We start from the raw sequence: 12,037 nt of genomic DNA, 5'->3' as shown, positions 1-12,037 counted from the left end.
CTTATTGTCTGTCTATTAGTTTTAGTGTTTTTTTTCCGTCATCCCGTCTTATTGACTGTCTTCGTTCGTGGGATTTACCGCACTTTTCTTTCAGAAAATAATTTGTTTTTAAACATATGCACCCGCTCCTGTATTTGAGCAATGAATCACTAAGTATTAAACGCACGCATACTTGTAAACACTTGCTATCATATTCCCCCGACAAGTTCCGGAAGACTTAAAAAGTTATATAAAATAAATGCTTCTTTGAGTATTTCCTGTTAGTCACGCACACTTTGAAGGGAAAATAACCATGAATTGGTGAGGCCTAGCATGGTATACAGAATCTTTTTAAATATGCACATTTATGATTCGTTGAAGATCCGCAATATGTTTTATATCATCCATGTGTCGTATTTTTTTGTATTTTATTGAGGCACGATAATCCTTTGAAAGTTGAATGATTTAAAATTTACCAAATATCAAATATTAATCATTGTTATGCTCTTACATCCAGCCATTATATCAAATAAAGCATGTAAATACAAGTTTGAAAATAAAGTACAGCTCCATTATGACAAACCATCCATGAAATATATTCCCCTTTTTGTCTAAATATATCTGCGTTTTTAACGACATATTTAGAGACATACATATTAATAGTCTCAATTCAAACTTAATGTGTTTTCATACGAATCTCGAAGTCATCATTACTACATGTATATTCTTTTTCTAAAATGTTCGTTCGTTTATTCTGAAGAAATCAATGATGGATTTCAACAATCAAAGTCGTTTTTTATTATTAAGCAATATTGTAGCATGGTTGAGAGTGCTTCCTTTGTTTTCGTTCATATATTAACTCCAATATCGGATGGGTTTAAAGAAGGCAAAGCCTAGCCGTTCAATAATTTGAGTGCGGATAAATTACAACGCTGTTCACTTTTATCACACGCTCGTTATTGAACGTTGTCATTGCCAACACGGTACAAAAACGTAACATCATCCACTATCATCGAGATAGAACGTATACATAAGCTTGAGTGTATGTTTTCAAAACCTCGGGTTATGGAATCAGTAAGAATTACTTAATAGAACTGGTGTCATTGTAAAAGCTTTCTTAGATATAAATTATCCTTTACAAGCAACAGAACATGACATAGCAGGGAAATAGATTCTTTTTTCAAAATAGTTATTTTTACAATAATTGTACATCAAATAATATTTCTGTCTTGTCCGTATATAGACACCAGAGCTTCTTAGTTCATTCTAGGCCATTATATAGATTTCCACTGCAAAATGAGTTCAAATGATTCTTGTATTTAAGTGTGTTGATCATGGTCATCACACAGAATGCATCTTTTTCTGATATCAAATGCCAAGAATACTAGTACAACGTATGAAGCATCATGTGTTCTGTAGTCGGAATTTCGGTCGAAGGAAATATAAAAATATTCGGCAAGACCGTCTTTTGTTATATTTTTGTTCATCCTCACCTAATTTGAATATGTCCATACATCTGTATTCTAATTTACTCATTATTGTATTACCTGTGTTCTCACCATGTTCAATTATTATATGTATATGGTTAAGAAGATGATGTACTTTGTACAAGTCTTAATAAATTATCTGTTCTATTCTGTTCTTATAATAAAAAAAATCGATCGAGAAGCCCAAAACCTATCCGTCCGCGGACGCTAACCATAAATGTTGTTCAATTGAATAGCCAGCTTCTGTTTGTTGTTTTTCGATAGAAAGTATATCACGCCACCAACATAAATGACGCAATGCCATTGGTCTAGGACTGGTCACGTGGTGACCCCATATTATTCCACATTGGGTCACCATTTTTTTTTATCGTACCAAAATGTCGTCTATCTTTCGATTCCCATGAATAAATGAAACATTTAAACATGTTAACAGGTTGGTGACGTGAAAAATACGTTACGGGGCTAGTAGGTGATCCGATATGGGATATACTAGGCGCAGGAAACCATAGTCGGGTTCGAGCTTCTACTAACCCCGTAACTTATAATATTTACTTGTATATAAAACTGTTACAATTTGGTCGGAGGCTCCTTTTATACTTTGTGAAATAAGATGTTAGTATGATGACCCTTTTTTACCCTGTTATTTATTTGATAAATAGGCGCATGAAGTTTTCAGCAGATTAATTTCATAAATTTATAAATGATGTAAAACGAACAATAGCGTCATATGGTACGAGGTAAATGGAACCATCATTTGAGATGTTTGTATTTAAATGACACACATATAATTTGGGCGTTTGATCATATGCTAAAGCAAATGCATTAAACTATCGTGTTTTTTTCTTAAAGCTGCTCTCTCACAGATTGACAGTTTTTTCCCTTTTTTTTATTTTTTGTCTCAGAATCAGCTGTTTTGGACATCAATCTTCAATTCAGTCATATAAGATAAGTCACAACGAACATTTCATTATTCTTAAAGCGTTAACGACGCTTTTAGCCATAAAACATTAATTTTCGAACATAATATGTAACAATGCGATATGATATTTAGTCAGCAGTCTTGTATCACTGCAGTTTCCAAACATTAACGCAAAAATTGGCTCGTTTCAAGACAACAATAAAAACCAAGAGTCAAAACGGTCAATCTGTGAGAGTGCAGCTTTAAGATTAAAAAGACAATCCGCTTTGTATGTGCACTTCTAACCTAGGTGTTTTAATTTCGGCGAATGTTTTGTTTTTCAGATATGTCCCAAATGTCATAGAGTGTGTTTAAATTCAGATTCCCAATCAGGAATTCTAAAAATTGTATTTTCTTAATCTGATGAAAAACGACGCGGAAATTCCCGATTCTACAACTACCGGTATACATGTAGATCATTTAACAAAACACGGAAAAAAATATTTGTCAACATGAACTCGAGACGGAAGTTATTATTGGATTTGTAAGGTTTTTACAAACGTCTTGTCCAATTCTCAACATGTGATTTTTTATGCAATTCTAAAGCTGCAATGTAATCATTTCCTCTTTAAACTGCACAATGTATTTTAACAAAGCTTTTTTCAGGATTTAAGTTCCTGGTTGGCGATGACAACATCTTTATTTTGGATGACAAGCTCTTATGCACCAGTCAATTGTAACCACGCCCCCAAGGTCCAGGAGTTTACCGGGGTTAGCCGGGGAAATGGGCCGTGTTTTTATCTTCCAGGTGGCCCGGAGTGCCGGGTGATTGCGGTGGTTTCGTCTTCGCGCTGAAAATAGCTGGGAATGGGCCTTACCTATGGGTCCCTGGGGTGCGGGGCATTTGGCGGAGATTTTACCATCAGTTCGCCCCCACAGGGCGGGGATTTTACCCGGGGTTGGCTAGACCGAAAGTCAATGTCCCCGCTATTCCCCGGACCTGGAGGGGGACGTGGTTACAATTGACCGGTGCATTAATACATGCTGTTTGTTACCTTACAGTCGCTTGATGATGTTCTTTAAAACATAGCAAAATGACTTTTCATCTTTGACATTCGACTAAAAAGGCACTTGACTAATCAATTTACAAGTCGATAAGAAGTTAATGTACTAGGCGAATACTCTACATGCAGAAAACTGAACTGGATAAAAATGCCATAGACATATTACATTTATAAACCCGAAAGCCCATAGAATTACCAAATATACGTACTAGTATATTAACACTAGAGAATCCAGGAGTATTGGGGGGGGGGCACCCTGCGCAAGCCCATCCTTAAATCGACCAAGTTTATATTTTATTTCAATATAGGCGGACAAAGGTAACAAAATACGCTAAAAATGCATCAATTTGCACTAGAAATTGTTAAGAATCTCTTGGAGGAGTCCCCGCCGAGTTCCCCCCCCCGACCCTCTTGCCAACACTTTAATTCAAATAAATATGCGCAAATCAAGATGTTACCCCGCCCCCCCCCCCCCCCCTAACACCAAACTTTCGATCCACCCCCTGATAAATGTCCGAAAGGAAGTTCCCCCCCCCCGCCCACTTCCATAACGCGTTTTCGTCCTTCAGAAGTCTTCATCAGGTAAAAACAACTATAACAAAAAAGTGCACCGTCGGAATGTTATATATTATAAAAAAAATAATATATATATATATATTCCTTATTCATATATTTTCCGTAAACATATTATTTTTCTTAAAGACAGTAAAGCACATTTCAATGTTTTCAAATATTGCTCTTATACGGTAGAGAACGAAAAGATATCATGAAAATTAAAAATCAAAATCGTTTGTAGTTTGTTTAACAAATAGGGAGATGTACTCATTTTGGGAAACAGGTAGAAAGGAGAAAGGACATACCCTTAGAACCTTAGTGTATTGCACTTAGAATGTCTGATTAATGCCCCAAAAAATCGGAGCTTAATTTTGAACTTATCCATCTGTCTTTAACAGCTTACGTGAGAAACATAAAAAAAATAATTGCAAACACGCAATTGCGGTTCTCTATGTTCACGGGATACCGAATATATCAATTATTCAAATGACGCTCGTGCAACAAAAAAAGATGTCCGTGATCATGAATTATGGTGTCGAGCGATAGTCTGTGCTAGGTATAGTTCTATACAAAACTGGAAATCGTATGTGAACAAGCAAGTGCGGTTAAAGGCGCGCCCTTTCTTACCGCGCTAGTGTAATCAACAACATGAAAGAGGTTTTCGATACAATATACATGTTTTATGATGGAAACAGGACTATTGAACACGTCAGACGCAATGATTATGTCAGACACAATGGTTGTTATGTCAGACACATTTGTAATGAGTGGTACAATGGTTGAAATGTCAGACACTATTGTTGTTATGTCAGACACAGATGTTATGTCAGGCACCATTGTTGTAATGTCATACACAGATGTAATGTCAGATACAAGTGTTGTTATGTCAGACACAGCTGTAATGTCAGGCACAATTGTTGTAATTTCAGACACAGATGTAATGTCAGATACGAGTGTTGTAATGTCAGACACAGATGTAATGTCAGGCACGAGTGTTATAATGTCAGACACATTTGTAATGTCAGACACAATAATGCCAAACACATTTGTAGTGAATAAATTAAAAGTGCAGAAACAATCTCACACTCTCATAAACAAATTCTACAAATCAACCAGATGGAAGATCAATCGATCCATTCAAAAATGTGTCTAAGACCTCTTCTAGAATCTGTACATAAATGGTTGAATATCCAGTGCAGTTGGATTGGTCAAACACAATTGTAATAAAATATAACTACAGAAAAAAGACAAACTACTCGGGTCCAAAGGTGGCAGTATCAGTTCGATATGTTGAAAACTCCTCGGCCATTTTCTATCAAAAACAACCCGGATGTATGCAGGTACATCAGTATAAGTAGTTCGTAAATTTGTGAATCATAGTATGTATTAAGTGTAGTGTTTTAACGTGTATTTGTATTTCTAAGTATGAATTGATTGCCAGTGAAGTCTAGCGCTGCAAACACCAAGACGCCCAAGAGTTAAGTCATCATATGTAACTGCTAAATTGAAATTACTACGCAATCTACTTGCAGCATAGTTAAAGTATGAAGATTTCGGACAATGTAAACCGTCCATATACATCCGAGGTTGTTTTCGATATAAAATGGCCGAGGAGTTCCGAATGCAAATTTAACATCACTTTCAGATACTGCCGCCTATGATCTGATCTACTTTTACATTATCGATATTGTTTTGCCGTAGTTTGTGTTCTTAGAGTTGCTTAATATGTAAACAAAAAGATCTAGTTATAAAAACCGGAAAATGAAGTCACATTTAGCGAAGTGAAATTTATCCGCCTCGCATATGAGCGCTATTCAGGCGGAAGTCAGAAATATTGAATTTATCACATTGTATCAGGAAACTGTTGTCAATAATGAGTATTAGGAGACTGAATGCGCTTCAGGTGAATAATCTGTATCGATCTTGATTCCATGTATTATAGAACATATCTATAAACAGCCGATATTGACTTCTGTCAAAGAGTATAAGATGGCGTCAGTTTCAGGGATTTTATGCAAATGTTTATTACGTATCCTTGAATATAATGAAGATGTCTGTATGTCAGTGGTATAACATTACCACACTAATGTTTTGTACAAACATTGTTTCAACAACGCATTGTTATACAGATGAGACGTATCAATAATTGAACTTGTTTGTTCTACTTTTAATGCCGTATCGATTTGGTCCACTATAAAAATAGTTAGGCCGGTTCTTTTGAAAATAAAGAAAACATGTAACGATATAGCCCTTCAGGTATACAAATATTGAAAAGTAAACATTTGATCCAGTAGGTCATGCATTTTGCTTTGTAAAACATCTAACAATTCAGTAATTAATACGTTTTGACATCCAAAACTTCTCTCGAAATCGAGTATTTTTATACATTTTGCTGTGCAAAGTATTTCTCGAAATCGAGTATTTAATACATTTTGCTGTGCAAAGTATTTCTCGAAATCGAGTATTTTTATACATTTTGCTGTGCAAAGTATTTCTCGAAATCGAGTATTTTATACATTTTTCTATGCAAAACATTTTTTCTATGCAAAGTATCTCCCAAATGTCAGTGTTTTATACTTATTGCTGTGTAAAACATATAGCAATCAACAAGAATAATGCATTCAGTTTACACATGTATCTTTGATAATCCATTGACATCGTTATTATATTCATCATTAAATATTTGCTATATCACATTGTTACTGCATAAATTTATCATATAAGCTAAGCAAGAGCACACCTGCATTTATCGAAAACTTATGTCGTAATATCAAGAATGCCATTTTCATTAACGACGTAGTTAGTTTAAATATAAGACTTGTTAACAAGATATCACATAACTACCATCCAACGAAAAAGGCTAAAAACGAAATGGCTTCAGCTGTTATAATAACCAGTTTCAGAATTCACTTACCAGTAAAGTTATCCGAAAATTGCACGTTGCAAGTTACTAACACCTCACGATATGAGTCTCACTATTGTGTTCTATTTACATAAACAGTTTAATATATATACACAGCCTTAAAAAGAGGGTATATATAAATATCACATTTCAGTTACAATGACTTCGTTTGCAGTCACGATCGAATCGAATGAATGCCTTAATGGTGGGTAGCGAATGACACCGACAGGTCATGATTGCTCGCTCCAAAGAACCTTGTTTATCCTAGATTTCATTGAACCTTGTATCTTTTCACACGAGCGTGACGAATATATTTGCAGTTGATTTTTTTTCAAAAGGATGACCTGTTAACGACACGACCAAAGTCAGCGACTTTGTAAGCAAGCCATCCGACACTATTGATGAACAATGACCCCTTTTTGAGATGGACCTTTGCGGCATTTGCAAATAAGGGGACTAGATTGATCGAGTTTGTTAAATCGCGGTCCAAGGAAGCTTGTTAAAGGGATCCATTACAGATGGAACCGTGCAATTTAGGCGACAAGTCGCGTCCTTCAAAATTGACAAGGGACTAGATAATTATATGCTCAGCTATTATTTAAAAGGATACAAAATAAGTTGACACCAAATATATATTTTCATAGGTAAAACACATTTTTATGTTAACTCGTTTAGCTTAAATAATCAAAATAAAAACTAATGTAACGATATTTTGGCGCTTTTTAACTTGGGGATTTTTGGCTACGCCAATGTATTAATTAAAAAAACACATATTTTTTGTAGACTAATATTTTTATCTGTACAAAAATCATACGCTTTTTTGCTTCGATCCTTAAAGTCAATGAGTTAAAAATAATAAATAATGCATACAAATCGAAAACAAAATGCATTTGCGTCAACACCTTTAAAAGTAAAGTCACAATTTGAATGTATTCACTATCGAAGAGACTGTCTTAGATATAAAGTATAAATGTATCAAATTTAAAGCCATTGAATATATCTGTAGAATTATGTTCATATTCACTCGGTTTGAGAACACCGGCCACAATGGTTTAATAATCATATTCAGACAGTGTATTTATATATGCCACAAATGTATGTCAAAATATGGTTCTTAAATGCTTGAACTTTTGAAACTTGTTTTGTTGGAAGAGATCTCATTTCACATATATACCTCGCATTTAACCAAATATGAATCTATGAAATGTTGTTCTTTTCACGTGTGAATGCACGCACGCGTGCGCCCTTTTGCCAAATTTTTCGCGGAGTGTTCTCGCATGATATAAAAAAACACAGACACAAAACGTATGCTTTAATTATGTATATTATAATAGGCCTTACCTGAGGATGTCCCCGGGTTGCGGAAGCATTTGGTGTGGATTTTACCAGCAGTTTGTCCCCGCAGAGCGAGGAATTTACCTGCGATTGGCTGGACCGAAAGTCAAAATCCCCGTTATTCCCGGGAGGGGGGGGGGGGGGGGAGCGTAGTCACACACAATTGTGTTCAATTTTAATAGTCGCTTTATGGCGAAACGTTTTCAATATGGTCGCAGCCATGACGAACTTTTTTAAACAATCTACACAGTCTTATTTGCTGTCAAACAATTTCTTGTCTGTGAGCGAATTTTCAGTTTTAATTAAGTCTTGCAAACATATATATTTGATTGCGCTGTCTTGAAATGGCATAATATATTTCTCAAAAACCACACAATAATGAAATTAGAAGTGGCGCGTTGATGCGCGTGACTCATCTTACAAGGGGTATGTAAGATGGGTTTTTCCAGCACTAGTCACATGACCGGAAACACACGTCCGGTATGCAATACCACATTTTCTCCCACCTCAGATAAGTAGATCCAATAATTTAACCATGCTAGATATTCTTATCTTGCCAACGGGCGAATATAAAATGCCCGTATGGAACTCTTTTTTTATGGTCACCGCATTGTAAATAACCTCCCTTGTTGAAGACTGTCGTCAGTAGCATCAACGAAATCTTGTCTTATGGTAATATTTAGAACGCTAATTAACTATTTCTCGCTTCAAATGTCAACATAAAACAGTTTTCACGCACCATTCAAGAAATAATGCTTCATTCTCTCTTATTTAAAAAGACCGATTTGACTATTAACATTAACTGGATCACTGCGCGCATATCCATGACAACCGCGTGCTATCGCATATCCATACGCAATTATTTTCACTAAGCACAAAAGAGTTCCAGCAAAAAAATGCATTTTTACTTACGAGCGGCTATGGTAGATGCTTTTTCTCCCACCTCAGTTAAACAAAATTAAGTAAAAATGTATTTTTTGCTGGGCAAGATAAGAATATCTAGCATGGTTAAATTTTTGGATCTACTTATCTGAGGTGGGAGAATGAACCTATCTTACACTCTCGGCCATGGTATATACTTATAATCTTTTTGTCCAAACATTGATTCATCACACGTATTCGTATACAGTTTAAAGCTGCACTCTCACAGATTGAACGTTTTGACATTTTTTTTATATTTTTTTTTTTGTCTTCGAACGAGCCTATTTCTGCGAAAATGCTTGGAAACGAGTTATTTAAAACTGCTAACAAATATCAGATCGCAGATTCTTATATTGAAGTTTAAAAATTGATGTTTTATACATTTTTTCTTAAATCGTTAGTAACTGTTTAAGCCATAAAACATTAATTCTCGAACGGAAATATGAAAATCTGCGATCTGATCTTTTGTCAGCAACCTTTTATCATTGGTTTGAAGATATTTATTCAAAACAGTTGCTCTTTCCAAAACAATAAATAAAAAAGTTTTAAAAACGGTATATCTGTGAGAGTGCAGCTTTAAACGTATTGATCAATGACTGCACTAGTTTGTTCTACATTAAATGCCGTATCGATTTCACCCTGAACCGGTTCTTTTGAAAACGAGGAAAACAATTGGGCCCTTAAGGTATATATAGAACAGTTATGAAATATAAAAAAGTTAACATATGATTCAGTACGCCATACATATTGCTGTGCAAAACATCTAGCATCTAGTATTTTATATGTTTTACTGTGTGAAACATTTTGAAATCCAGTGATTTATACATTTTACTGTTCAAAACAACTCTCGAAATCCAGTATTTTATACATTTTACTGTGCAAAACATAAAGCAATCTACGAAGATGATATATTAATAATATACATGTATCTTTGTCTAATCTTTGTCATCGTTATTTTTTCAATTTAAAATGTTTGTTTACCTTGCTTCGTTTAGCGTACATACATGTATACATTTATCTTTTAAGCTAATTAGGAGCACATCTGCATACATAGAAGGTATTTCGTAATATATACGGATGCCATTTTTCTTAACGACGTAGTTCGCTAAAATATAACATTTGCAAACTGGATATCATATGATTATCATCTATCTAAAAATGCTAAGAAACAAAATGGCTTAAGCCGTTAAAATAACCAGTTTCAGAATTCACTTACCAGTAAAGTTATCCGAAAATTGCACGTTGCAAGTTTCTAACACCTCACAGTTCTGCGTCTCATCAGTGTTATATATTCACATACGCAGTTAAATAATTATATACTCAAGTTTAAAGAGGGTTTATATATCCAATTTCAGTTCAAATGACTTCGCTTGCAGTCACGATTGAATCGAATGGGTAGCGAATGTGATTGCTCGCTCCAAAGATTGTTGTGTATCCTCAATTTTAGTGAACCGTGGACATTTTCACATTAGCGTGTCGAATATATTTGCAGTTGTTATTCTTCAAAAGGATGACCTTTGGAGGACATGATCAATTTTGAACAGCGACATTGTAAGCCAACCACCCGACACTTTTAATGAAGAATAACCCTTTTGAGATGGACCTTAACTTGTGGCATTTGCAAATAAAGGGACTAGATCGATCGAGTTTGTTAAACATGGGCCTTCTGATCTGATTAACCTTTCGTTAGCAATATGTGTGTCAGATCGCTTTCCTCTGGAGCTTATGCAAAGGACCCGTTACAGATGGACCCGCGCAGTTCAGGCGACGCATCGCGTCAACAAAAAGTGAAAAAAAGACAAGATATCTGCTAAGTTTTGATTTAAGGCTGCACTCTCCTATGTTGACAGCTTTGCTTTTTTAAGCTTTTTGTCTCAGAATCAGCTGATTTTGGTATCAGTGCCTTCAACTCATTCATGTAAAATAACTCACAATAGGAGATATCTCAATTGTTTGGGAAACTGCCGAAATTCATTTTCGTTTCTTAAAGCGTAAGAAATTCTTTTAGCCATAACACATCAACTCTCATACGTACATATAAAAAACTGAGATCTGATCTTTTGTCAGCAATCTTGTTTCACTGGTTTCCAGGCATTTACGCAAACATTGGCTCATTCCAAGACACAAAATAAAAGTTGTCAAAACGGTCAATCTGTGAAAGTGCAGCTTTAAAGGTAAGGTATCAATTTCAATCTTTTCAATATTGAAGAGAATGTCTGAGCTATTTATGTATCCAATTCCAAGCCCTAAACATTGGGTACATGTTTAGAATTAAACTCATTCTCACACGACGTGAGATGCCTTATAAGTTTATTAATCATATTGTGTTTATATACATTTATGTATGTCAAAAATGCATTTCAAAGTCTTGTTCTAAAATAGTACTTTTAAAAATGTGTTTGTTGAAATAGATTACAGGTATATTTCGTTTCAATGCCTCGCATTTAACTAAAGACTTTAAGCACTGAATAAATAAATATTCAGGCATATATTAACCAGTTCGTTTCATGCCAAATGAAGCAAGCTGTGATAAATCTAGTTCTTCACTTCAACGCATTTTTCACACATGAGCGAGTTTTCGTGCGACATTTTCACATCTCAACCACCAGACCACTATCATCCTGGTTGGGCTCGTACCCACAATCTCTTGGGTGGAAGGCGTACATCTCAACCACAAGAACACTATCATCCTGGTTGGGCTCGTACCCACAAACTCTTGGGTGGAAGGCGTACATCTCAACCAACAGAACACTATCATCCTGGTTGGGCTCGTACCCACAATCTCTTGTGTGGAAGGCGTACATCTCAACCACCAGACCGCAATCATCCTGGTGGGGCTCGAACCCACAATCTCTTGGGTGGAAGGCGTACATCTCAACCACCAGACCACTATCAT

At 35.4% G+C, this 12,037-nt stretch overlaps 1 protein-coding gene across 4 annotated transcripts in view; it reads right to left on the bottom strand.

Annotated features, from left to right (window-relative positions):
• Positions 1-10,511, bottom strand: part of LOC128244669 (low-density lipoprotein receptor-related protein 2-like) — a 91,448-nt gene extending 80,937 nt beyond the window's left edge. Inside the window, exon 1 of one of the 4 annotated variants that reach the window (XM_052962693.1) lies at positions 10,358-10,511. The gene's annotated coding sequence lies outside the window, so the exon portion shown is untranslated. Of the gene's footprint in view, positions 1-6,897; positions 7,049-10,357 lie in introns of those variants that run through there. The other 3 variants (XM_052962691.1, XM_052962692.1, XM_052962694.1) reach the window with 3 other exon arrangements.
• Between the last annotated feature and the right edge of the window lie 1,526 nt (positions 10,512-12,037).

Source organism: Mya arenaria, chromosome 8 (assembly GCF_026914265.1).
Source record: "Mya arenaria isolate MELC-2E11 chromosome 8, ASM2691426v1".
NCBI lineage: Eukaryota > Metazoa > Mollusca > Bivalvia > Myida > Myidae > Mya > Mya arenaria.
The sequence above is the reverse complement of the archived record's forward strand: the minus strand, read 5'-3'. Positions and strand labels throughout refer to the sequence as shown.